The sequence below is a fragment of the Giraffa tippelskirchi genome, chromosome 8 (genome assembly GCF_054371585.1).
Source record: "Giraffa tippelskirchi isolate mGirTip1 chromosome 8, T2T-mGirTip1v1.2.pri, whole genome shotgun sequence".
Classification (NCBI taxonomy): domain Eukaryota; kingdom Metazoa; phylum Chordata; class Mammalia; order Artiodactyla; family Giraffidae; genus Giraffa; species Giraffa tippelskirchi.
The window spans coordinates 31,050,837-31,076,091 of NC_137282.1; the positions used below are offsets into that span (position 1 = coordinate 31,050,837).

The 25,255-nt window shown below is 36.4% G+C and overlaps 1 protein-coding gene across 1 annotated transcript in view; it reads right to left on the minus strand.

Annotated features, from left to right (window-relative positions):
* TENM3 (teneurin transmembrane protein 3) overlaps positions 1-25,255 on the minus strand; it is a 1,016,736-nt gene that overhangs the window by 870,788 nt on the left and 120,693 nt on the right. The window contains exon 3 of the mRNA XM_081521959.1: positions 2,396-2,476. The gene's annotated coding sequence lies outside the window, so the exon portion shown is untranslated. The remainder of the gene's footprint in view (positions 1-2,395; positions 2,477-25,255) is intronic.

Here is a 25,255-nt window from a genome sequence, read left to right on the forward strand (position 1 = left end):
CATAAACCACAGACTAAATTAAAATATTCATAAGCCATAAAATCTGACAAAGATCTTATATCCAAAATATATTTTGAAAGAAAGCTCCCACAAATCAGGCAAACACACTTAAAGGGCAAACAACTTAAATCGACACCTTTAAAAAAAGGAGATATGTGGATGGCACAAGAAAATATGCTTGAATCAATCATAAGGGTAATGCCAGTTAAAGCCACAGAGAAGTCATAAGAAAAGCTAAAACCCAGGAGAGTAGTAACATCAAATGCTGATGAAGATTTGGGACAATTGCAACATTCATATATTTCTGGTTTGAGTTAAAGTGGAGCACAGACTCTGAAGCAATGTTGATTTGTTTCAAGGTTAATTTCTGTTGTACTCAAGAATAGGACGAGACTCAAAAACATTATATTGAATGAATAAAGCCAGAAGTAAAAATGGACACATTGCATTTAAGGAGCTCTGTTTAAATGAAGCGCAAGGATAAGTAAAACAAATCACTGTAGTAGAAATTAGAACAGTGGTTATCTGTTGGGTAAGGGGCAGGGTGTCATTAGGGGTTGACACTGTTTGTTATAGGAAAAGCTCCTTGTTTTTCACACTGACACATATTAATAATGGAATAGAATAAATCCCAAGTAGCTATTTTGTAATTTCCAATATTTGAAAGAAGTGGAATATTGTTGAATTATATGTTTTAATACGAATTTTAATCTTCCAATTCAGTAAATGCTTTAAAACATCATATTCTTTACAATAAATAGAATCCCACTGAGTAGTTTTAAATATAGCTTGATTAGGAAATATGACTTTAAGTGTTTTCCTCGTATATAAAATTCACATAGTTAAAGATGATTGAATACAAGTTCAGGAATGTATTGGAGTGATGCAATATATTGAGGAGCCTGTGGGTCTCTAAACTGGATCGTATCCTAAAATTTAGGAGCTAAGTCAAGAAGTTTCTCTGAGTAATAGATGAATAATAATGGACAAGATCAGATAAAATATTACCCTGTGATTTTCAGATCATTAACTACACTAGATGTAAAGAGATGATTTGGATGAAAGGAATTATTTTTAAGAAAGGCACCAATTGTCTCAAAATGAAAATTAATAAAGTAGGGTGAGAAGTCATAACATTTAATAATAGTATAAAAGGAGTTGGGCAGCAACAATTATTTTAGAAATTGAGAATAAATAGAAACTCTAATATCTTTCTCCCCAGGAACTTGATCAATAAGACACTATCTGAATCATTAAGTGAGCATTTGAAGTGTAAGGGCTTAATTGCTATTCCTTGGGAAGATGCCTAAAAATTAACAGAAATTAGGAAGCTCTTAATAAGGCTTTCTCTGGAATAGATAGCTGGAAAGACAGTTTCATCTTGAAATAAAGAAATGTGATCCCTTTACTCATTTACTATGCTAAATACAATAAAGCCTCTAACAAATGTGCTATTAAGGCTTACCTGATCTACATGTACCCGTATCTATTTTCTTGTTTTTTTTTGAGAAACCATGCAAAATTTTCATCTTATGTTAATTACCAATTTAATCAGTCAATGCTAAAAGAAAGTCTTTTGCTCTAATTATAAAAGACAGTTGCTATAAACATTTGACATGATGAATACCTTTCCTGATCTTGGGCAGGCTATAATTCATTAAGCACAAAAATGAGGGGGAAAAAAAATCCAAGTCTAGTGCTTAATCAGCAGTGACCTCCAATTAAAACAGGTGATATTTGCTGGGTTTAAGAATACAAGCAATAGGACTGCAATTAGCTGTCAAATTATCTGGCAAAACAGCTGTTACATAAATAGAACATCACTTGGTTTTCCTGTTCACTTTTCCAGGTTTGTCTTTAGAGCCATTTAAAAAGATAGTCCCACCATTCACATAAAACTTGAAAGTAGGGGAAACTAATTTGTAGTTTTGAAGGTCATTGCTGTAACTGATATTGATGGGGTGGAAAAGGGGGAGGGGGAGGGAGTGGGACTAGATGGGGCACAGTGCTTGGAAGACCGAGTAGGCGGACTGGCAATACTTTGTTTCTTAACTGGGTCCCAGCTACATAACTGTGCTCACTCACTGAAAATGAATGGAGCTCTGTGCAATTAAAACTTGCACATTTTCCTGAATGTTATAGTCAATAAAATGTACACAAGATATAAACTCATTTCAGAAACATATACAACCACCTCAGCATTGTGTCAAAATTGAAAGGTTTCATGCTAATAATGTCTGTAAGAAATAATCATTTTCTTGAAAACTTCTTTCCACCTACTCCCTTAATCTCTAAGAAAACATAGTAGGACATCAAAAAAATTATGAAATCGGGCTTGAAACAAAATGGAGACTTTTTGATTACAATCAGATTTAAAAATGTACGTGCAACTTACCAAAAAGCTGTCTTCTCCCTCAATTTTGTGGCAGTTTCTGCTTTAGAGTTGTCAAGTGAAGCTATTGGTTGTGGTCCAAGCCTGGAGAAACAGTACAAAATAGAAAAATTGTTTTACAGTGAAAATTGTTTTGCTGTATTTATTTTACTATAACTATATATATTCACTATACTATGATGCATTTTTCTACCTAATTATAAAATGATAACATTCACTTAATCCTTCATATAACAAATGATTGCTAAGTATCGTTGCATGTACCAGGTGGTATAGGAGACAGGTAATGTATAATGCACTACATTTTCCTTAAGGAAATTAGATAAGTAAAAAAGTGTAATAAACATCCCAAATTGGTGAGTGCCATGGAAGAGGTGTAGATCAAATATTATGGGGATCAGGAAGCGGGTTACTTTGAACAAGGAGACTGGTGAAGCTTTATGGGCGAGGTTGGACTTCAGGTGAGAATGTAGAGTATGATTTCTTAAAAATGGTAGGTGGGATGCAGAGGGTGATGCAAGTAAACGCAACAAGTGACCAAAGTACAAACATTGAACACAGTGGAAAAGGGGAGGGAGGCGATGAATACATTTCAGTTTCATTGTAGAACAGTTTCAGAGGATTTGGAATTCAGGTGCAACTTGTGGGTTAGAAGTTGAGTCACTTGCAATTTTCCCAGCTCTATGCTAGACCCAGGGACTCAACACTGAATAAGGAAAACAGGAGCTCAGCCCCCATGAAGTTCCCAGTTTATCAGGACAAACCAACACAAAAGGTCATAATAATCCATAATAAGAAGCAGACTTTACTTTGGGGATCTGTAGCAGAAGAATCCATCTGGTCCAAGGATCAAAGGCAAAAGAAGCTAGAGTCTGTGAGACATGATGGTTTTAAAGCTATGGAGTCAGATGAGATGGCCAAGGGAGCAAGTGTGGAATATAAAGAGGGGGGGACGGGGGTCAGCCTCACAGTTACGGGAAAGGGAAAAGCAAGCGAGGGAGCAGGTCAGAGAGGAGGAAGGAGGCTCAGAAGAGTCTGGGGAAAGACAAGAGAGGAAAGGTATATGAGGAGACTGTGATCAAGAATCTGTTGAAATTCAAGTAGAGTTAGTAGAAAAGTGTTTTTTGTTTGTTGACTTAGATGCAAAGACAGACAAATTCGTGGGATGGTGGGGCTGACCTGATATCTGTCCATCACACATGACCATTAGCACGGATTTTTACAGCCAGGATCTGTATCTGTGCCTGTGTACAGACCAGCAGTTAGATATTTTGGAAGTCACCTTGGATGAGGGGAATGGGAGCCCAATTTGGTTGACTCTGAGAAACATGCTTTCTGTACCAGACCACCACGCTGCCTCTTCAGAGACAAGAATTCTTGTCTGTAGCTCTGCACAAAACTTTTTGCAACCTTGAGTACTATTCTGTTACCTCTGTCAGTTTTCTTTCTCATCAAGATTCTTTCATTATTCCCAATTAGTATCATTGGGTCTTTATAATTAATGGCCAGCACCATCATACGGCCAAAGATGTCATTGGCCAACGACATTTGAAGATTTTACTGTTTGTAGTTGCTATAACCTCTGGGGGATATGAACACATATATTTTAATATTAATTATGATTGCCATTAAAGTTTTCAATTTGTTATTTTTAATTAATCAAACACCATAATAAAGAATGATCAGTTTAGAGGCCTGCCAATATCAAAGTAAACACAATAGCTTTTGATTGTAATTGTTTAGCCCTGATATAATGATAACAACTGTCCTTCACTGCTTATAATTATATGCTTTTAGAGAATATACTAAATATTTGCTTAAAAATTCATAGCACTTAATGTCCCTGGTGAACTATGTTTCTCTTTTCTAAAAAGCAGCCCTCTATCTGAGAGATCTTTAATATTAAGCAATAATTCAGGACCCAACCTTCCTGGGTGTCATATGTTAGAGTAAATCATTAGAACAATAATCCTTCCTAAAGTTATCAGTTGTAAATATACATTGTCAGTGACTTCTCATTCTTTCAAAATTGTAGGACTTTCATTAAAGTGTAATTCTATGCCAACAAAACAACCCAAGGCAGTATCTATAGGAGATAAACACCCCCAAAATAAAGAAGTTTGTTTGATTGTTCAGTCCATCCTAACTATGAATTAGACTGGCACACAGCTGATCACCTTATAGTTAACTATGAACATGTTAGAAACTTCTAGAATGACTTGACTTGGGCGATCTAGCTATAGTTTATAGCTTGATTTCTCGAAAATTACAGAAGAGAGAAATAGCATGTTAATTTATAGAAAGAAATTACTTGAGAGGGCTACTGAGTTTAGCCATGCAATCAACATCATGTTTTCCAAATAGTAAGTGAATTAAAATAATCATTTACTATTAACTTCACTCTTGCAAAAACTATTTTCAGCATGTGGTAATGTGGTATTTCTTGGAAATATTTAGAAAGTAACCAAGATTTACAGAAAATGGATATAGTGTATAACAGCAATTTATATTCTTTTCAGGTTTATGAACAGTGGTAACTGATCATCTAAAATGGCCTTACACTGAGGAATTTCTATGTTTATAGATACATATATCTCTACAATTTTGAGGTTTCTCCAATCAAGTCTCCTTAAAGATGTATTTGGGAGGATTTTGATAAGAATCATAATACAAATGAAAGAAGAGTGAAGTGACTAGATTTCTAAAGCTCAACAAACCCAGGGACACATACTGTATCTGAAGATCAGAGGAAAAAAGCGTTTGATGGAAATAGACAGAGTGGAAAAAAGGAGTTATTTCTGTCAGTGCTAAAAAGCTTAGAGAGTCACTGATTAAGGTCACTGCCAATTTTATCAATGAGGAAAGTGCTTTAGCAAGGCTTCAACCCCTCATTTTTACCATCCTCTGTGTAGGCATGTGGATGACCCTATTGTCAGGGTGTCCATGATCAAACACAAAGAGCACTGGAGGTCAACCAGACTAGAATTTTTATCAGAAAACCTAGTGTCTAAAACCCATGGTGAAAAATGCATTTTATGTCTTCCTGTCCACTCGTCTCCTTCAGGATGACCAGTGTCATCAAAGAGAGCCACAAAAGAAAATAAGAAAGAAGAAAAGAGAAAATAACCAGTAACCACATTCCCACCTGTCCTTGGCTTCCCTGGAAAGACCATCTAAATGGTTCAGGGCAAAGCTTTTCCTTGAAGTATTTATCAACGGAATAACAGTTAACTCCCCACAATAGCTAGTAAGATCTAAGTCCCGTGGTCCAAGCAGCTACCTAAACAGAAGAGTCCACCTCATTGCTCAGGTGAAGTTGATGCAATCATTCTTATCTATAAGCACCACTTATAGCACCACCATTCAAAGTCTTGGATAAATGGAGGATGTCCTTTGGAAACCACTGACTGAGGTGGGTGAGAGCCATTTAATCACAGAAAGGTCCACTTAAGAGATTTCTGAGCACTGAGGATTCCCCAATATTCCAATATTCCTCCTCTTCCCCATGACTTTGAATTATCAATGGCACATTAGTGGACAGCATCTTCCACTGATTTCCGCCACTTGCTCTGCAGCGAGTCAATTCTATGACTCAGTTAGGGCTCTGATGACATCTACTTGTCTGAACATGTCAAACCATCTGTGCAAAGTCATTGGAATAGTGGGGTTCCGTGGTGGCTCAGTTGGTAACGAATCTGCCTGCCATGTGAGAGACCTGGGTTCAATCCCTGGGTTGGGAAGATCCCCTGGAGGAGGGCATGGCAACCCACTCCAGTATTCTTGCTTGGAGAATCTCCATGGACAGAGGAGCCTGGTGGGTTTTACAGTTGAAAAGGTTGCGAAGAATTTCACAAGACTGAAGTGACTTAGCACGCACACACGCACACACAAGGGCCTGATTAAAAGGTGCTTTTTTGCAAGGTCAGACAGATTTCTGCAACTTACTGAGATATAACTCTCTCTTTCTTTTTTTCTTGGTAGCCTGGGGTTTTCAACTTTATAGTCATTAGCACCCAAAAGAACAAGGGTGAAAATGTAATTTCTATCTGGGAACAGCCTCAGACCCTATCAGCTCATTATCAGTGAGCTGTGCTGGGTCCCTACAGCTCAAAGCATGCCCTATGGACTTCTGTGGAACTTCAAAGTTCAGCCTGATGGACAGAAAACTCATCTTTGACTCTTACAGTTGAATAATATGCAATTTCTAGAGGTTAATGGATACTCACTAGTATTTGCTGAGTTGCTAGAAGGTGCTATTCATAAACTAATATTAGCATGTTACCAGAATTAACTGAAAACTCTAAATCCGTATTCTACAAAGACATCTGACAGCCATTCAATGCTTGGGAGCTTTGCAATGCTCCTGCTATTCAGATTCACATGGAAATTGTTAGAATTCCTGAAATCTGGGGAAGGGCACATGGTTATTATTGCTGCTTTGAATTGATAATGCTTGCAGACAAATGTATATGAATGAATGTATCTGTAACATTACTATTAGATTTTATAGTTGTTAACTACTTGGCTTGGTGTATAATTGCTGTGTTAGTAATACTTTAATTAGTATTTTGTTCTTCTTCAAGCATTTTTTATTAAATATCATGGGGTCTTTTTCAACTGGAAAGTAAAAAGTAAAATATAAACCATTTTTATGGGATATAAAAATCCTTAAGAGAAGCACGATAAAGTGGTTTGAGAACGTTCGCCATTAAAGAATGGAAGTCAGGGAAGGAAAGGTTTTGTGACAAGGAACCTAAAATAACAATTCTTGTCTGTGGCCAGGTACTCAGAGATGCCTGGATCCAGGAGAAAGGCTCTGGGGGGCTAGGTACCTAGGGCACAATGTCAAGAATAGGCAATCACTTCACAGTCTTGCTCAGGGTCAGCCTTGTTTGTATATCACAGAGAATCCAAATTTGTTTCAATTTTGCCTTTTTATCCAGGTATCATGAGAACCCTTCACTTTTTTTGCCCATAATTTGTTTTTTGCCTAACATTACTAGAAATTCATTTTCTACTCAGACTGTAAATTACACTTCCTATTTGTCCTCAAACCAATGTAGCATTTCTTTATGCTTTTTATGCATGATATTTACTGTCTTTGACATTTTTATCTAGTAGTCAGTATTAATAAATCTTCATGAAAGTAACAGAGTCATTCTGATTTTGTTAAAAATGCACTGCTTAGAGTTCTTTGAAGAAGTATGAATGTTCAGCTAAAAAGAATCAAATAAGGGAGCAAACACTGTCATAGAAGCACTCTAATTCATCTTTGCATTGCTTAAATTAACATATTTAGCTGAACTGTTAATTTTTTTCTGACGTCCATTCTTTTCAGATTCCTAAATTATGAAACTAGGCTTACAGTAGTATATTTTAAAAAGTCATATAGGCAAGAATATATACAAATCAGCCCATAGATACAATTTTACAATTTTCTATAAAGATTTCAAAAACTTGTCAACATTTTTTATATTTCTGAAACACATTATTCACATGAAATTCTTCCTAATGTCTGAGCTTACATTTGTACTGATTGTACCTCTACTTATTCCCAGTGATAACTTCAGTGGCACCTGAGATCATCTTTACTTCTAATGGGATATACTATTTTACGAACAAAATAAGTCTATTTGATGTTTCCATATATTTTATTCCTCTGGATGCAGAGATCTATTGATCCAAACTGGATATGACTGTTCAGTCATCAAAATCATCAAGTAACAAAAATAAAGAGAACACAGTACAGTTTTACATATAATATCATGAAGCAACAATTAATAAAAAACACATATTTTTTATTCCATTTAAATTGAGAAAACATGTAAAAAGGAAGCTATCTACTACCATGCCTGGAACATAATAAGTTCTGAAAAACTCATTTTGCCATCATTTTTACTGCGACAAGGAGGCTTGGCATATATATATGGCATATAACATCTTCTGTAGGATGTTATGGAAAAGCCTGAATGAATATTTTGGCCAATCCAATATATACTTGTATGTATAGTATTTTTTCTTGAAGGAAGGCATTTATAAAGTTTTAAAAAAGCTTGGACTGAAATAAAAAGAAAACAGTGGTATTGGTAAAAGGTAATGGAAAAGAGAAGTTGAAAATATGTTTTAGTACATCATCAGATAAATGGAAATGATATACTGTAAATTTAAATGTTTTACTGGACTTCATAAGAAATATAGTAAGTAAATAAGTGTTAGCTGCTCAGTTGTGTCCGACTCTTTGCGGTCCATGGACTGCAGCCCACCAGGCTCCTCTGTCCATGAGATTTTCCAGGCAAGGATACTGGAGTGAGTTGCCATTTCCTTCTCCAGGGGATCTTCCCAACCCAGGGATCGAACCTGGGTCTCCTGCACTGCAGGCAGATTCTTTACTGACTGAGCTACAAGGGGAGTCAGTATAGGACAAAATGGTATGTTTGTGGTTTTCTATGATTCTAAGCTCTTTTACTGTAGCAACGTATATAGAAATTCCACTGACAAAACTGTACAAATTTTTCATCTTACTGACAATGAAATTCATCTCTACAAATCAGATGTTAACAAAGAAACTCACAGGTTGATTTCTCAATAAAGCCTCTGCTTTATTAAACTGATAGGGGGAGGCAGGCAAAAAGGAAAACAGGAGAAATAGAAGTAAAAGGAAATGATTCATGGCACAAATACATTCTTCAATTAAACTGTTGTTAAGCTAACCAAATGAAACTGTTTGTGATGTTAAATGCTATCAATAAATTTAGTCATGGAAGTATACTATAAAGGAAAGACATTTTGACAAGTCATAGACTTAGGAAGTATTAGCAATATGCAGGAAAAAGACAGAAAAAAACTGAATAAATAAATAGTGACTGAAACACTCAGCAAGTTCCAGCTCTCCTTGGAATATTGTCCACATAATGAATATTTCAGGTGCATCTTGAGATCCTTATATTTTTCAAAGACAAGAAGGCAAGATGCATTTTACATCTGTTAAAGACTTCTGATTGGCATCTATGTTGAAAGCCTGCCTCAGGATTGAAAGGCAGAATGTTCCTCAAAAGCCACAGGTATGAAATATTTATTCCACCTTCTCTCATAGACAAGAATGAGTTGACTCTGTGATATAAATCTTTACTAATAATACCAACAAAATAACACTTCTTCTGGTAAGTGATTATTCTTAGAAGGTGACCCAGGCCTTGTTTGTTGTAGTTGATCAGAGTAGAATAATGAAAGCATTGCTTACAGTATTCTTGGAAAACCTAATGTATTTTCAAGCATTATAGCACGGGAGACCTAAGGCTTGCTAAAATTTTCTTAAGAAAGATGATGCCGGATGAATTTTTTTGGGATTGTTTTGTTTATTTTTAATTTCAAAATTACATTTTTGTCAATATTAACCTCTGTTTGCAAGGACATTTTGTATATAAAAATGTGGTACCTATACTGTTGAGTATTCTTTTTATTAAGCAAGGCAAAGATTTGTGTGTCTCTAAATATTGCTTAAATCTCCAAAGCCAGCTGAATAAATAAACATTATGTGATCCGTAGTCCAAAAGTCTGCAAATGACTCCATAGGATGTTAAAAAAAAAAAAGAAAGAAAACAAAAACTATAATTCCTTCTAAGTATTTCTTGGAGCCAATGATCAGCAGTTTTGTTTAAGTTCTGAGACCCCTGAGTCTCCATAAAAATAACTTTGAAATATTATATTATGTGTGAAAATTTTACACACATGCACATTTATAATGAGCAGGCAAGCCCTCTGCCCTTCCTCAACCTGATAATCAACCATAGTGCCTACTCAAACATGGAAAAAATAAAAGATTCAGAACTCTAAAGCACATAATCTTAGTGCCATTTAGAACCATGTGCATTTCTGAAATCCTCTATTACTGCAAATCTCTCCATTGTGTTTTCTACTGAATTGTCTGTTTCTCATTATCAAAGTCTAAAAGAAATTTGATACAGTCATGTAACACTTGGAGAAGGAGCGTTAGAAAAATGCATTCCAAAGTGTTCAGCTTATCTTTTCTTTCCAAAGCAGTAACTACTGTCTGACTTTCCTCCTCTAGAGAAGCCAGTTGGGAGGGTGAGGGAAAAAAATCAAACCAAAGTAAATTAAACAATGACCCTGTGCCTGAATCAATCACAGACATCAGCTTTTCAACACTGAATTGTAGTTAACAGGCTAGGGCAACATTAACATGGAGAATTCTTACTCTGCAAAGCCGCCTTTTGCCTGTAGAATGGAGACCACACCATGCTTCGAACCAAGTTTGCCAGAATAAGATGATGTGGGCAAAGCTGGAGACTGGCAATACTGGTAAATGCGATAGTCAGATCTCTACTATCCTCGATAAATCAGGATATGAACTCCTAGAGATGGACGATGGTACATTTTATTCTTAGCATGGCCAGAATTCAGGTATGACATGTCATCCTTCCTCAAGAGTGAAGATGTTGGAGAAAAGAAAATCTAGAGGAAAAATTGCAAAATATGAGCCTTGAAGAAAGCATGTGTTATTCCAACAGGTGTTTCTGTCTGCTCCTGTAAGTCAGCTGGGTTATTCAGATATTACACAGATAGTGTTCAGACAACTCTCGATGCACATCTGATCAATTAAGATAGAATTTTGTTTTTGCAATTCAAGCTTTTAAGAAGCATTATAGTTAAAACACATAGCACAGGCATGCTGGGATAATTGGTTGTCAAAGTACATTGGTACCACTGAGTAGTCTTAAAATAGCAGGAAATACAACTGAATACTGGAAAGGAAAACATTATTTCACTTTTTCAAATAAAACATATTGCACCTCTGAGTTCACAATGGGATATTTGCTAAGAGCCTGTAATTAACTCATAATGATGAGAACCACAGTAATAAACATATCCTTAGCATAACATTCGCTTGTTTTCATTATTTCCTACTTTTTCGCTATTTCCCTGTCACTTAAGTTAGCTTGTCACTATTAATCTGTAAGAGAATGGAGAAAAGGGCAAATAATTTTTCAAGAGGCGGAATATTCATTTTAATGACCCAGAAAGCATACTTCTGGATAAAATCAGCATATCATCAGAGAGTGCAGACGTCCAAGCAAAAATGAGGGGGCTTTATGACCTATTAGTAAAGTTATTTTAGTTTGAAAACTCAGAACCAAGGAAACCAAAATGTGGCTCAATAGCAGATCACCTATATCAGCTGCTTCTAGATTGACCTCCCTCCTCACTCGCAGCTGTCAAATTAATCTTCCCAAATACCTTTTCATCATGTCACTCCTTTGCTCAAAATCCTTCAATAGCTGCTCAATACCAACAGCACACAGTCCATGTTCCTTGGCCCAGGCATTAAGCCCTCTCTACAATCTGGTTGCAATTTTCTTTTCTTGATTCATTTCCCACTCTTCTCTTACAACACAGTGGTCCCTGTGAATTCTCTGCTCTGGTCTACACAACCCCTTTGAAAAGACTGCCTGCTTTCTTCTTTTCTTGTTCTTTTCTCAAGCTGTTCACTGGCCGGGGTGTCCCGCCATTCCTTGGCTCTACTCAGACACAACCTGAAGCGCTTCTTTGGATCACAGCATACATGGCCAGGTAGGGCTACCTGTTCAGCAAATGCAACTTGGCTCTGTGTGAGAGTGCGAGCTCCATGTAAGCAGTGCATGCGTGCTAATTTGCCTCAGTTGTGTTTGACTCTTTGTGACCCCATGAACTGTAGCCCACCAGGCTCCTCTGTCCATGGGAGTCTCCTTGCAAGAATACTGGAGTGGGTTGCCATGCCCTCAACCCAGGGATCAAACCTGTGTCTCCTGCATTGGCAGGTGGGTTCTTTACCACTAATGCCACCTGGGAAGCCCAAGCAGGTGTATATTACACTACTTTGTCTCTCCTTTGCATCTCCCACTATTGTTAGCACAGGATGGAGACACTGGATAAAGAGGTACCAATTGATAGAACGATTGTTACTACAACACACAAGGCAATAGCCTAGTACCTGTCTCACCAGTGTCATTTATAAATAGCTGGTCCATTACCAAAAAAACAAGATGTCCCTCCCACTCCAAATTTCTCTGTAACTTTCCCCAAAGTGAGAGTAAGGCAGAGAGTAAAACACATACATTTTCCAAAGTATTTGGGTTGACTTTGTAAAAAATCCAAATCTAACTTATATTTTCAAATGTGTGGCAAAATTAAATAATTCTCATATATGTAAATAATAACTTAATTGCTTTAGATATGCAAACACAGCTGAATGTAGAATGCAGTCAGAATTACTGGGTCCAGTAATGACCCAGTAATGACCCAGCTCTTGGTGTGATGCCTTAGCTGAAGGAAAGGACTCTAGTTACGCCTGCCTGCCTGGGTTCATTGCTTCCTTTTCTGTTCTGCCAGTAATTCTTCTCACAGCGTACTGAGCAATAGTTCTCTAATGAAAATCAGATCAGGTCCCTCCTCTGCTTCAACCTTGTCTATGGCTTCCCTATCACATCTGAATAAAGTGCACTATCTTTTCATGATTTATAGGGTCTATTGCTTGAATTCATCCTCCACAGTCTCCCCTCACCCACCACCCTCCAGCTGCCCTGGTCTTCCTCCTGGTCCTCTGTCTTTGCATTACTGTTTCTCCAGCCCAAACACTCCACCTTTGATCTGTGCCTGGCAGGCTTCTTACAACCATCCTCAAATACTGATTCTCAGTTAGATCTTTCTTGTGACCACATCTAAATTCAGTAGTTACCCCTCCCTCACCATAATCTCTATCACATCACCTTATTAAAAAACAAAACAGCCCCTACTAGGATCTGAAATAATCTTCTTTATTTAGTTGTTTACTTGCATTATGTCTATCTCCTTTCCCTGGAAGTAAATACCATTCAGCCCAGGATCTTGTCTGTTTTGATCACTGTTGTACTGTTGTCATCAGAAAACTGCTTGGTATAGAGCATGTGATCAATAAATATTTGTCAAATTATAAACTTGCCTAAAGTTACATAGCTAGGAAGTGACAGAATTAGCCCTGAGACCCAAGTAGGTCCATCTCTGTGACCAGTATGGTGCCACCACACACCCTGTCCAGGGCTGATGTAGCCACAAGCTGCTGTGTTCACCATCCTGTGGCTGAGTGCTAGCTGATCCAGCAGTTACACACACAGAATCTTAGATACAAGATGAAGACACCATAGAAAGTCAATAGACCTGTCTATCCAGGGAGTGTAGCCTGTCACTCAGACCTCATCCTACATGGAAAAGTGTGTTGCATAAGAATCACCTGGAGGGACAAACACATCTTATTGATGGGGGCACTTAAACATTTGTTAGATGCAACTCAGCATTTATGCCCAAAGTGTAAGGCATGGAGAATGAAGGGAATGTCTGGAAAGGGAAACAGCTACATGTGGTTCACTATAGAAACTGATTAACAATATGCACTCATTTGTTAGATATTGAAGAGAGCAAGAAAGGAAACAGTCAAGTCATAAAGCAGGTTGATTTGTGAATGACAGAGTAGGTCTTTGGGGTTAGCAGATGCAAACTATTATATATAGAATAGGTAACAAGATCCTACTGTATAGCACAGGGAACTATATTCAATACCCTATGACAAACCATAATGGAAATGAATATAAGAAAAAAAGAATGTTTATATATGTATAACTGAATCACTTTGCTATACAGCAGAAGTTAACACATTGTAAAACAACTATACTTCAACTGAAAAATAAATTTAAAATATGCAGTCTTGTCTGTGAAAGTGAGAGTCACTCTGTTGTGTCTGACTCTTTGTGACCCCATGGACTATACAGTCCATGGAATTCTCCAGGCCAGAATACTGGAGTGGGTAGCCTTTCTCTTCTCCAGGGGATCTTCCCAACCCAGGGATCGCAGCCAGGTCTCCTGTATTGCAGGCAGATTCTTCACCAGCTGAGCCTCCAGGGAGGCCTGGGAATACAGGTGGGTAGCCCATCCCTTCTCCAGCGGATCTTCCCAACCCAGGAATTGAATCAGGGTCTCCTGCATTGCAGGTGGATTCTTTACTGACTGAGCTATCAGTGAAGTCTTGTCTACATTCAAATCAAATCTCCGTTCTAGTAACAGTACAGTTTATCTGAGAAAGCAGCCTTTTGGGCAATTCCACTGGTTTTCCTTGTGTAAGTTCATCATCAACTAGCATTGACATTTAACCATCTTGTAATCCTTGATGAATGATGACTAACCTAAAATTAGAGAAATGTTATATAATAAGACAACAGGGATTGATTCATTGGGTCCCACCAACTTAAAATTACTTGAAATGTTAAATGTATTGGAAAAAGAATAACAGAAAAATACTGACTCAGACAAAGGCATGCAAATGATGTTTCCTGTTACAGAGATTGTTTTAAAAGATGCAAATGCCTATTGTGTCATGATTCTGCAACAATTTAGTTGCAATTTAACAGCATGGTAAAGTCAAACATTACCATTTATTGCCAACTGGAAAGAAGGAAAAAAAAAATGGGAAGCTTTGTGTCTGGGGAGGGATTCTGTAGTTTGGCACATTTGCTGGTTCTTAAATTAAACTGTTTTTCTGAACGACTGTGTCTCTGAGTATGTGGTGGCCCAACGTTCTCCTGACTAATTTGGATTGCTTGTGGCCATGGAACCAGTGAGGGGGCTCCATTCATGAATAGCCCACAATGCATGACAAAGCTGTAAGGTTCATAGGAGGAAGAACTGTAGTATACCAAAGGGGGGCTTGGAGAAAATTTCCATCCAGACTACAAATTGTAGACATTGATTTGAAATAAATTGTGACTGATGATCAGTCAATGACGATTTCCATAATCATTATGCTGTCCGTAATTTATCAAGGTAATGATATTTGTGTCCCCGATGTCACATTCATCCTATACTGAGGGACTGAAGAGCATGCTGTGATTTTTAAAAGCCCTTATTAAGAACCGGCTGGTTTTGTTATACTTCTAGCCGTAATCAGTGGGATGGCTGAAAGTGAATAAAACATTGAAACAATCCTGCTAGGTTTGTAATAAAATTCTTTTGACAAAATCTTCTATAGCACGAAGGTAAAGATTTTATGCTTACAGCATTTTAATTAAATCCTTCTTATCAAGATTGTTCAGTGTAGTTTGCCAATATGCTTTGGAAAGAGATATTACAGCACACTGGGCAAAGGAATCTGCCAAAGAACCTCCCCTTAACCCTTCTGGACCATTTTCCCCTGGAATACTTGCTTTTCCTTTTAGATCACAGTTACTTCTTTATGACCATGATTTTCAGCTCATGTATGGTCAACAGGTACATTCACATCCTGCCCTTACTCCCGTTAGACACAAAATTGATAAACGATATTCTCATCCTAAGTCAGAAAAAAAGCTAATGACATTAAACACTAAATGTCATAAGTATCTTTTCACCAAAAGTGAAAGTGAGCTGAGAAAGTCAACGACAGTGATATAATTAACAAAATTAACAAATGTGTTTTGAGATTGCCATTATAAAATGAATTACGATTAGATTGCAAATGCTATAGTATCACTTATATTTTCTTTGAACAGGTTTAAATACATACAACCAAATACAGTGGAAAGAATTTCACAAATAATTCTAGCTTGGCATCCTGAAAGTTTAATAAAGTTAGGATAAAGCAAAGTACTTTGATTAGAATCAGAAATAGAATATTTCAGATATTTGTTTCATGTAGCTAAAACTATAATTGTTATCTACAAACTTCCACTTGTTTTTGAAGTAATCCTATCTTGCTAGTCTAGACTACCGCTCAATTATCTCAACTCATGCTGTATTTGTACTGTTTAATCTGGGTTCTGGCTTCATTACCTTATTATTGATTTCTTTTTACTGTGAACATAAAATATACTGTGTTGACCATTTTTAAGTGTATAACAGCATTCAGTGAATTCATAATGTTCTTCACCATTATGCCCAGTTTCATTACTTTTAAGCTGTTTCTTATTTACTGTCACCTATAAAAGAGAAAAGGTGATAATTACAGTAGCAACTTCATATTGTTTTTGTTAGAAATAAATGAGATGCTATGATATTTGTAAAGCCTGCCTGGTGTATTTAAAGTGCTAAACTACATACTCCACGCTTGAACTGTTTTATTCTAATGTTGACATTAACTCTTTTGAGGGGAAAAATCCTTACCAGAACCTCACAATAGAATAACTTAAATTGATTTTCTAATAAATTCTAGTGTTACAAATGCTTCCACAATTATCACCCTAGAACCTCACCATAAAACCTCAGGTGACAAATAAAACCAGGTTCTGTTTTCTGATTGTATAGATGAGAAAAGTGAATCTCATTTACCCCAGGTCCCACCGTCAAAGAGTGGAGTCAGAAACTGAACATGGCACTTAGCGCTCAGGAGGTCTGCAATTATAAATATCTGTAAATAAACAGGTGAATTAAAACAATAGAATTTTGACCTCAAGTTCTCTACTCCTCCAAACACAGAACAGGGACTTTGTTGTCACCTGACTTGCTCATCTCCAGCCTTTATTCAGCATTCCAGTTTGCTAAGATCCTCCAGGTCTGACTGTGGGGTCTTGCTTCTTTCAATTCTTTGAGATTCACTTTTTCTCTCTGGGAAAGGGAAAGGCCCCATCCCATGCTCTCAAGGCACATTTCCAGATGAGATAACTTGGACTTTGGGACATGACCACTGTGGTTGATTGTGTTCTGTGGGTTGCACTGCTGGGTGTTGGGAGGGTGTAGAATATGAATGTTAAAATGAGTTAGACTCACTGGATAGTAGCGGGCATTAGAATGTCACATTATGGTAGTTTGTAAAAGGAAGTACTTAAAAAAAATTAATCAATTTATTTTAATTGGAGGCTAATTAGAATATTGTGGTGGTTTTTGCCATACATTGAGAGGAGAGTTAATCTAAGGGAACCCTTGAAGTGGGGAAGGAGGCTGACACTTGGGTCTCACCTGTGTCTCTTTAAGGGGTCCATGATCATCTCAGTGGCCCATGGATCACTGGCACGAGAATGAGGCAAAATTGGAAATACAGTTTGCCTTATTCCTAGCAGTGGTGCTGACTTTGGGTTCAGCCTGTCTCTTCTCTCCAGCTAACTAGGCCATTTGAAATGAAACTACTTCACTTCCAGTGGCAGTATAATTTGGAAACTAAATAATTTTGGCTGTGTGGAATGGAGTGAAGGAGAACATTGAAAATAACAGGCAATAAATTTAATATACTCAAAAATTGTATCAAAAGAAAGGTAACCTGGGCTATTCTTACACACATTAGAAAACAAAGGATTTTTTTAGGGTAATAGGGAAAATGTTCCAAGAAAAATATTTCACCTGTTGTATTTTTGAATATTTTGATATTAACATTTAAGATGCAGAATATATAATACATTTCACAAAAGCAGCAGTAACTTACCTGTTAAAAAATTAGGTAGAGTATATGCATTCATGCAAATAATATATAAAAAAATAACAGTAATATGATTTACAGATTAGTAAGCATTATAATTTTTAAAAATCACTTTATATAACAAGCATTACTAAACTGTAGAAATATGGATTTTTGTTAAACTTTGAAAACAAATTTTGAGAAATGTAAGCTTCCTATGTAGCTTTTCAAACAAATGCCATTTAAAAATATTTTAAATGTCACTTGAAAAAAAGTAAATATCAAAATTTATTTCTAGACACATTTGATGCAAAAATGTATCAAGTTTCTATCAAAAGCATGTAAGATGATTTAGTCTGTGCTATTAAAAAAATTCTCTTTTTAATCAAACCATACTGACTAACATAATACAGTTAAAGCTGTTAGAAACATTTGTAATTGATACTTAGATGAGGAAAGGATTACTGAGGAGAAAGACACAATGAGAATCAGGACTAAGAGGGGAATGCAAAAGAATAAGCTAAAAATAAAGATGAGAAGAGGTCATAAAGGCAGGGAAAAAAAGTCAAAAAAGGGAAATATGGAAAGGAGAAGGCAGGGGAGGGGAGAGGAAGGGGGAAGGAGAGAAAAAGGCATGAAAGGAGAAATGGGAGTGAAATTTGAGAACGCACAGTTCATTAATGAAATGACAAGAGAGGAAAAGGGACAGGTACTTTTAATTTCAAAATGCAAGCAAACCGAAACCAGCAGCTATGTCTTGCTAATATACCTTCTTCTTAAATAGGTGTAACATTATTTCAGTTTCCTGCAAGTCATGGCAAAATTTATAGGGATTATCTTTGTGTCTGTCAACAGATCATAATGGGTATTTCAGAATTTTCAAAGATAATTCAGAAAAATTCCAATAATGTCTGCATAATGTCACACAAAGGACCTGGGTAAACTCAACAGACATCAACTTGAAGGATGACACCATATTCCATTAGCTTGCTTTTGCTTTGACTTTTTAAGTGGCTTTTAAAAACATTTTTGAATTTTTAAACACATTAAAGAAACACTATAATGCTTTTTAGTGTGTAGAGTATGTAAAGTACATTTTTTCCTGTAGCATAATTGAAGTCTAATTAATCATTTTCTCTAGAGATTTATTATTTTAAAGACAACTATTGTGACAATAGAGACATGACTTTGCTTGTCGCCACTGAAAATATTTCAGTTGAGGCAACAGTATAATTTTGTGAAAATGTGTACACACTTTGATTAGTTCTGTTCTCAAAATTTACAAAAGAAATTAACAGCCCAACTGAGATGCTTGTGAACTCTCACATCTTTAGATAGTCATTGTGTTTTAATCTTTTAAAATAAGAAATTGATTTATCAGCTATTTCTATTGTATTCATTTGTTTTCCATTCATGGATTAGGGGAATAATGTGTCCCCTTTAGTTATGGACTCAGATATTAACCTATTTTTCCACCTCATGATAGTTTTAGTGCTGATTTATTAATAATTAGCTCAGAGGCCTCCCCTTGCTGTAGCTGAAATGTGAATGCCTGGTTGCACAGTTTATGAGTGAAATGTAAATTTTAGTGCCAAAGGGTTATTTTCCGCTTCTCCATCTGGAGCTCACACAACTAGATGTGTGCGTTGTTCTATATGTTCCAATCCTTGGCTATAGGGAATCTGCAGGCGTACTCTTGGAATTGTCTCATTAGCTCACAGGATCCCTAAAGACAGCCCTACTCTCTATCAACATTCTTGTATCCAGTATGGTCAGGACCCCTTGTGTTATTTAAGGTCCTGGAAGCCATTGTTTTGCATATGTAAATATCATCTCTCTATATATCTATATCTATCTATATATGTGACCAACCTAGACAGCATATTAAATAGCAGAGACATTATTTTTGCCAACAAAGGTCCATCTAGTCAAAGCTATGACTTTTCCAGTAGTCATGTATGGATGTGAGAGTTGGACTAGAAAGAAAGCTGAGTGCCGAAGAATTGATGCTTTTGAACTGGGGTTTTGGAGAAGACTCTTGAGAGTCCCTTGGACTGCAAGGAGATCAAACCAGTCCAACCTAAAGGAAATCAGTCTTGAATATTCATTGGAAGGACTGATGCTGAAGCTGAAACTCCAATAACTTGGGCCACCTGATGCAAAGAGCCAACTCACTGGAAAAAACCTTGATGCTGGGAAAGATTGAGGGTAGGAAGAGAAAGGGATGGCAGAGGATGAGATGGTTAGATGGCATCACTGACTCAATAGACATGAATTTGAGGCAGGCTCCGGGAGTTGGTGATGGACAGGGAAGCCTGGCGTGCTGCAGTCCATGGGGTCGCAAAGAGTCAGACACGACTGAGCGACTGAACTGAACCGATATATATATGTATGAAAGTGAGAGTGATAGTTGTTCAGTCATGTCCAACTCTTTATGACCCCATGGACTATAGCCCACTAGGCTCCTCTATCCATGGTATTCTCCAGGCAAGAATACTGGTGTGGTTTGCCATGCTCTCCTCATACATATGTATATAAATATACATATAGTGTAATATCAGTATATCTATCAAAAATACTTATCTTGTTAGTATGCTATATAGTCAGTATATAACCATATATACAACTTGTTTACATGTTTATCTTCTACATATGCATAGGCATACCATATTTTATTGTGATTTTCTTTATTACACTTCACAGATACTGTGTTTTTTACACACTGGAGGCTTGTGGCAACTCTGCATCAAGCAAGTCTATTGGTGCCATTTTTCCAATAGCGTGTGTTTACTTTGTGTCTGTGATCTTTGAGGTTACTACTGCAAAAAGAATAAGACTTGCTGAAGGCTCAAATGATGATTAGCATTTTTCACCAATAAAGTAATAAATTTTTAAACTAAGGTATATAGTTTTTTTTTTTAGACATAATGCTATTGCACACTCAATAGACTGTAACATCGTGTAAGCATAACTTCTATACGCACTGAGAAAACAAAAAAGCCATGTGATTTGTTTTGTGATATTTGCTTTATTATGATGATCTTTCAGAATTGAACCCGTGATATTCCTGAGGTCTGCCTATAATACATCAATGTATATGCTATAATCAATACTAATGAATTAATTAAACCAAAAAAGAGGGGAAAAGATAAGAAACAAATACAAAGATGTTGGTTACTAAGGATATTTAGCTTTTTCTTAAAAAAAAAAAAAAGTATGGGTCACATAATGCCAATGTGAAGGGTAGGGTTAGGGACAGATTGAAGTGAAACTAGTGCAAATAATACCTACTCAGATTATCCCTTAACCTTTCATTTGATTATGGCACAATGCCTATTTTTGCTTAAAAGGAGATATTGAACCTCAATAACAAGGCAGGTTTACTTTTTTCTAAATTTAACCAGTGAAAATTACCTTAATGCTAAAGGTTTAGGTATGTAAGGCTCTGAAATTACTAATTCGCTTGTATTCTCTGTTATAATGCCTTCCATATGGATAGGATTTTCATATCTAAAAGAGATCCATATGGAAATTCTGGAGCCATGACTTTCCTCCCAATGGAGCCACTAAGCATCCAGCTGCTGGTGCTCTGAAAGCAGCCTTGTCTCACCCCAGGACAGCAAGGACACTGCAAACCCCGCTCATGCGGCACCTTAGGGCACAGGACCTATGGGAGGGGAGAGCAGCGACTGTTTATACTGCTGTGAACAGAGCAAGTGTCATTTTAGCTGTCATTCTGGTTCGTATAGTGACTGTTCTTTAAAGGGTTTCTTCATTCATTGCACAACTGACCAGTTCTATACTTAACTGGGATGGTACACTATCATATTGTTTGCTAATATGTGGTGCATGTTCCATAAGGATCACTGTCACCTGTGGTGGTTGTTGTAAACAGATTCCTGGGCTCCAAGCTATGCTGAAAGCAGAGACCTTGTGTGAGGTTTTCCCTCGTCATGTCCATAGTATCTGGTCTGAGTCTTAAACACAGAGGTCAGTCAATAAATATTTGTTCAGAAGAAAAATTAATGAACACTAGAAAATGAGATCCATTACTCTGGAATAAAAGGGAAAAACTACTGAAAAAATGTAAGCCCAGGTAAAATAGTCCTGCTATTATTAGTCATTTTCAAAAAATTGGACTAAAATAATTCAAAGGAAATTCCTAATAAATCTTTAAGCTGAGTCAATGGGAAAATTAAATTTATTTTATAGTAATGTGTCCTGGAGACAGTCTTACAAAGATATATTCTATTAAACAATCTAAAAGTTTTTTCTGCAATGTTCCCACAGAGAATTTTAAACTGTTAGCCATATTCTATAACTTCCCATAGCTAGATTTAAAAAAAAAAGTTGAGAGAATTTTAAAGGATTTTAATTTTTGGATATATGCTTATTTTTTAATTGCTTATAGATGAATTCCAAGTGACTCAGGAACTTTGTACAATAAATAGTTCTAACATGTTAAAATTATCTATAGAAAATCACATAGGGAAACAGTAAAAACAGGAAAGAGAAACTGAAATGTAGTAAAAATAATGTAGAAAACTGATGTCAAATGTCCCCAAAATAAAAAGCACAGGGGTGAAAGTGAGTGTGCATATAAAGTAGAGAGTTTATAAGGATTTTTCAGAAATGATAGAAAGCCTTACTATGAATAGTAATCAGCAGACTCTGAAAGTTTGTAAGTAAGGAAGGGAAGAAAGCTACAGTATGCCAGGAAGACAGACCAAGAGGCTCCGGCCAATAAATAATTCTTCCCTGAGTGAAGATTTGTCCTTTTCTAGTGATTAGGGATCAAGAACACAGAATGAAACCTGTAGTAATGATTAATGTGTCTTTGCAGTAAACTCAGGGAATGGCCTATCATTCAGTTCAGTTTAGTCGCTCAGTTGTGTCCGACTCTTTGTGACTCCATGAATTGCAGCACACCAGGCCTCTCTGTCCATCACCAACTCCCAGAGTCTACCCAAACCCATGTCCATCGAGTCAGTGATGCCATCCAACCATCTCATCCTCTGTCGTCCCCTTCTCCTCCCGCCCCCAATCCTACCCAGCATTAGGGTATTTTCCAATGAGTCAACCCTTCGCATGAGGTGGCCAAAGTATTGGAGTTTCAGCTTCAACATCAGACCTTCCAATGAATACCCAGGATCGATCTCTTTTAGGATGGATTGACTGGATCTCCTTGCAGTCCAAGGGACTCTCAAGAGTCTTCTCCAACACCACAGTTCAAAAGCATCAGTTCTTCGGCGCTCAGCTTTCTTCACCATCCAATTCTCACAACCATACATGACCACTGGAAAAACCATAGCCTTGACTAGACGGACTTTTGTTGGCAAAGTAACGTCTCTGCTTTTAAATATGCTATCTAGGTTGGCCATAACCTTCCTTCCAAGGAGTAAGCGTCTTTTAATTTCATGGCTGCAGTCACCATCATGTGGAACTAACCAATTTCTTGCTGAAACAAGTCCTATTTTTAGGGATAGAGTGTTAATAAATACATGAATCTAGGCAGGTCTTGGTCCTAAGACCAAGTTACAGTTACAGACTCTATAACTAGATCTATGCACCCTTTCATATACTTGATACAGAAGAATGGCAAGTTAAGTGTGCTAGACAGGAATGCTTCTCAAACACTTGGTTTTATGTTAAAACATTGTATTTATTTCTGTATATATATATATATATATATATGTATATATATATATAACAGGTAGTAATATATGATCAATATTCCCTTCTCTATCCACTAGCATTGTAGTCTAAAAAATACAGAGATTTATCTAGCCGATTTTACATTCCAACATTTAAGACAAGCACTAGAATGATAAGGAGATATAAAGTATATGTGTTCTATGGATTTCCTGATTAATAGCAAAATTTGGACCAAATTAGCTCTCGCTCATCACTAGCATTTCATAATTCAAAAGTAAATTATATTTTATTACTAAGAGCTTAAATGCAGCCATTCAAATACTTGCGTTAATATATTTAAAAATTCTGCTACTCAAAAAAATAGTCATAAGTTTTGAAAAGGATAGGCTACATTTCTTAGAAAACAACCCTCAAAACAAATTCAATGCAGTAATGTATTTAATTGATTTACTCCTTAATCATACAAATTTATAAACTGTGTAAAAGACTCATTGATCCCCAATACTTAAGTATCACATTGCATGAATAACAAATGATATAAAATATGCAAAATAATAGCACATTAGCCTAAATAACACTAATAAATTGCAAAGCTTAGCATGAAATGGAAAATCACTAATGGAGCACAATGCAGTTTGTCTATGCAACGATCAAAGATTCATACATAATGTAAGAGTACAAATATCAGCAGCAGGCTCAGAGAGGGCAATTTAAATGTGTTTTTATGGACAGGATGGATTGATCTGAAAAGTGGTTCCTGAGAAGATTCCACTTACTCTGAAGAGCATCTTGGGAGATGGTCATGATTTTCCATCTGGTTCTGAAACTCATATTGTTTAGATAACCTGTATTCTTTACACCAGTTTTATGAGTTGAAAAAAATAAAATTATTTTAAGGAGTTTCTATGAAATCACTAGAACAATGGTCATTTGATCTGGAATTTTCTTGCGTGGCATATTTCTATTTGGTATTCAAGCTCTAAGTGCGATAATTAAAAATCCCTTCCTTCACTCTATAGATAGCACCTGTAATGTAATGAAAGCTAAAAATATGCTAAAAGATGAGACTTAAGTTCTTAGTATACTGGAGCTCCATCCTGACAATATTCAATATCATCCAGAAGCTAGTATATGGCAGGGGCATCTTGGATTCCATTCAAGGGAAATAAGTTATGAACACATTAGAAGGAACTTGTTAGGACTATGTTCCAACCAAAAGTTGGTCCCCAGGCATAGAGGTTGATGATAACATTGTTAAGTAAAGCTCAGGTGTTTTCTACTTTCATTTTTACCTTAATATCACCTCTAGATTTAATTGGTATTTCAAAAGAGAATATAGTTTGAATTTGAACATTTTGTATCTAAAGGTGAGTGTAAGGATGAGAGTTTGAAGGTGATATGAAGTTGTCAAAAGTCATAAAGCTGCTACTAATTTTGAGATAAAAATAAATTGTGCTACTGAAGGAAAAGCTTAGCTAATACAATAGGGAATAGAATAACGAGTTCATCTAATATAGTCCCTAAAAGTGAAGAGAAGATTTTAGTCAAAGGAACTTAGAGAAGATGGAATCTGTTTGTAACAGAACACTCTGGGGATGTAGAGTGAGTAAAAATAGAGTTTTGTCCTTCACTCATTTCTATCCTCATTGGTTCATTTATGAGCTTCCTTTTGAATTCTGATCCCATCGGCTCACTCAGGAGAAATACAATCGGTATTCCGTGTCCATCCATCATATTGTCTATGATACATTAGTGATCAATACCATCAATATAAATAATGTTAATGTTAACATTTCCTCAAAAAAGAAAATTTGAAGCATACT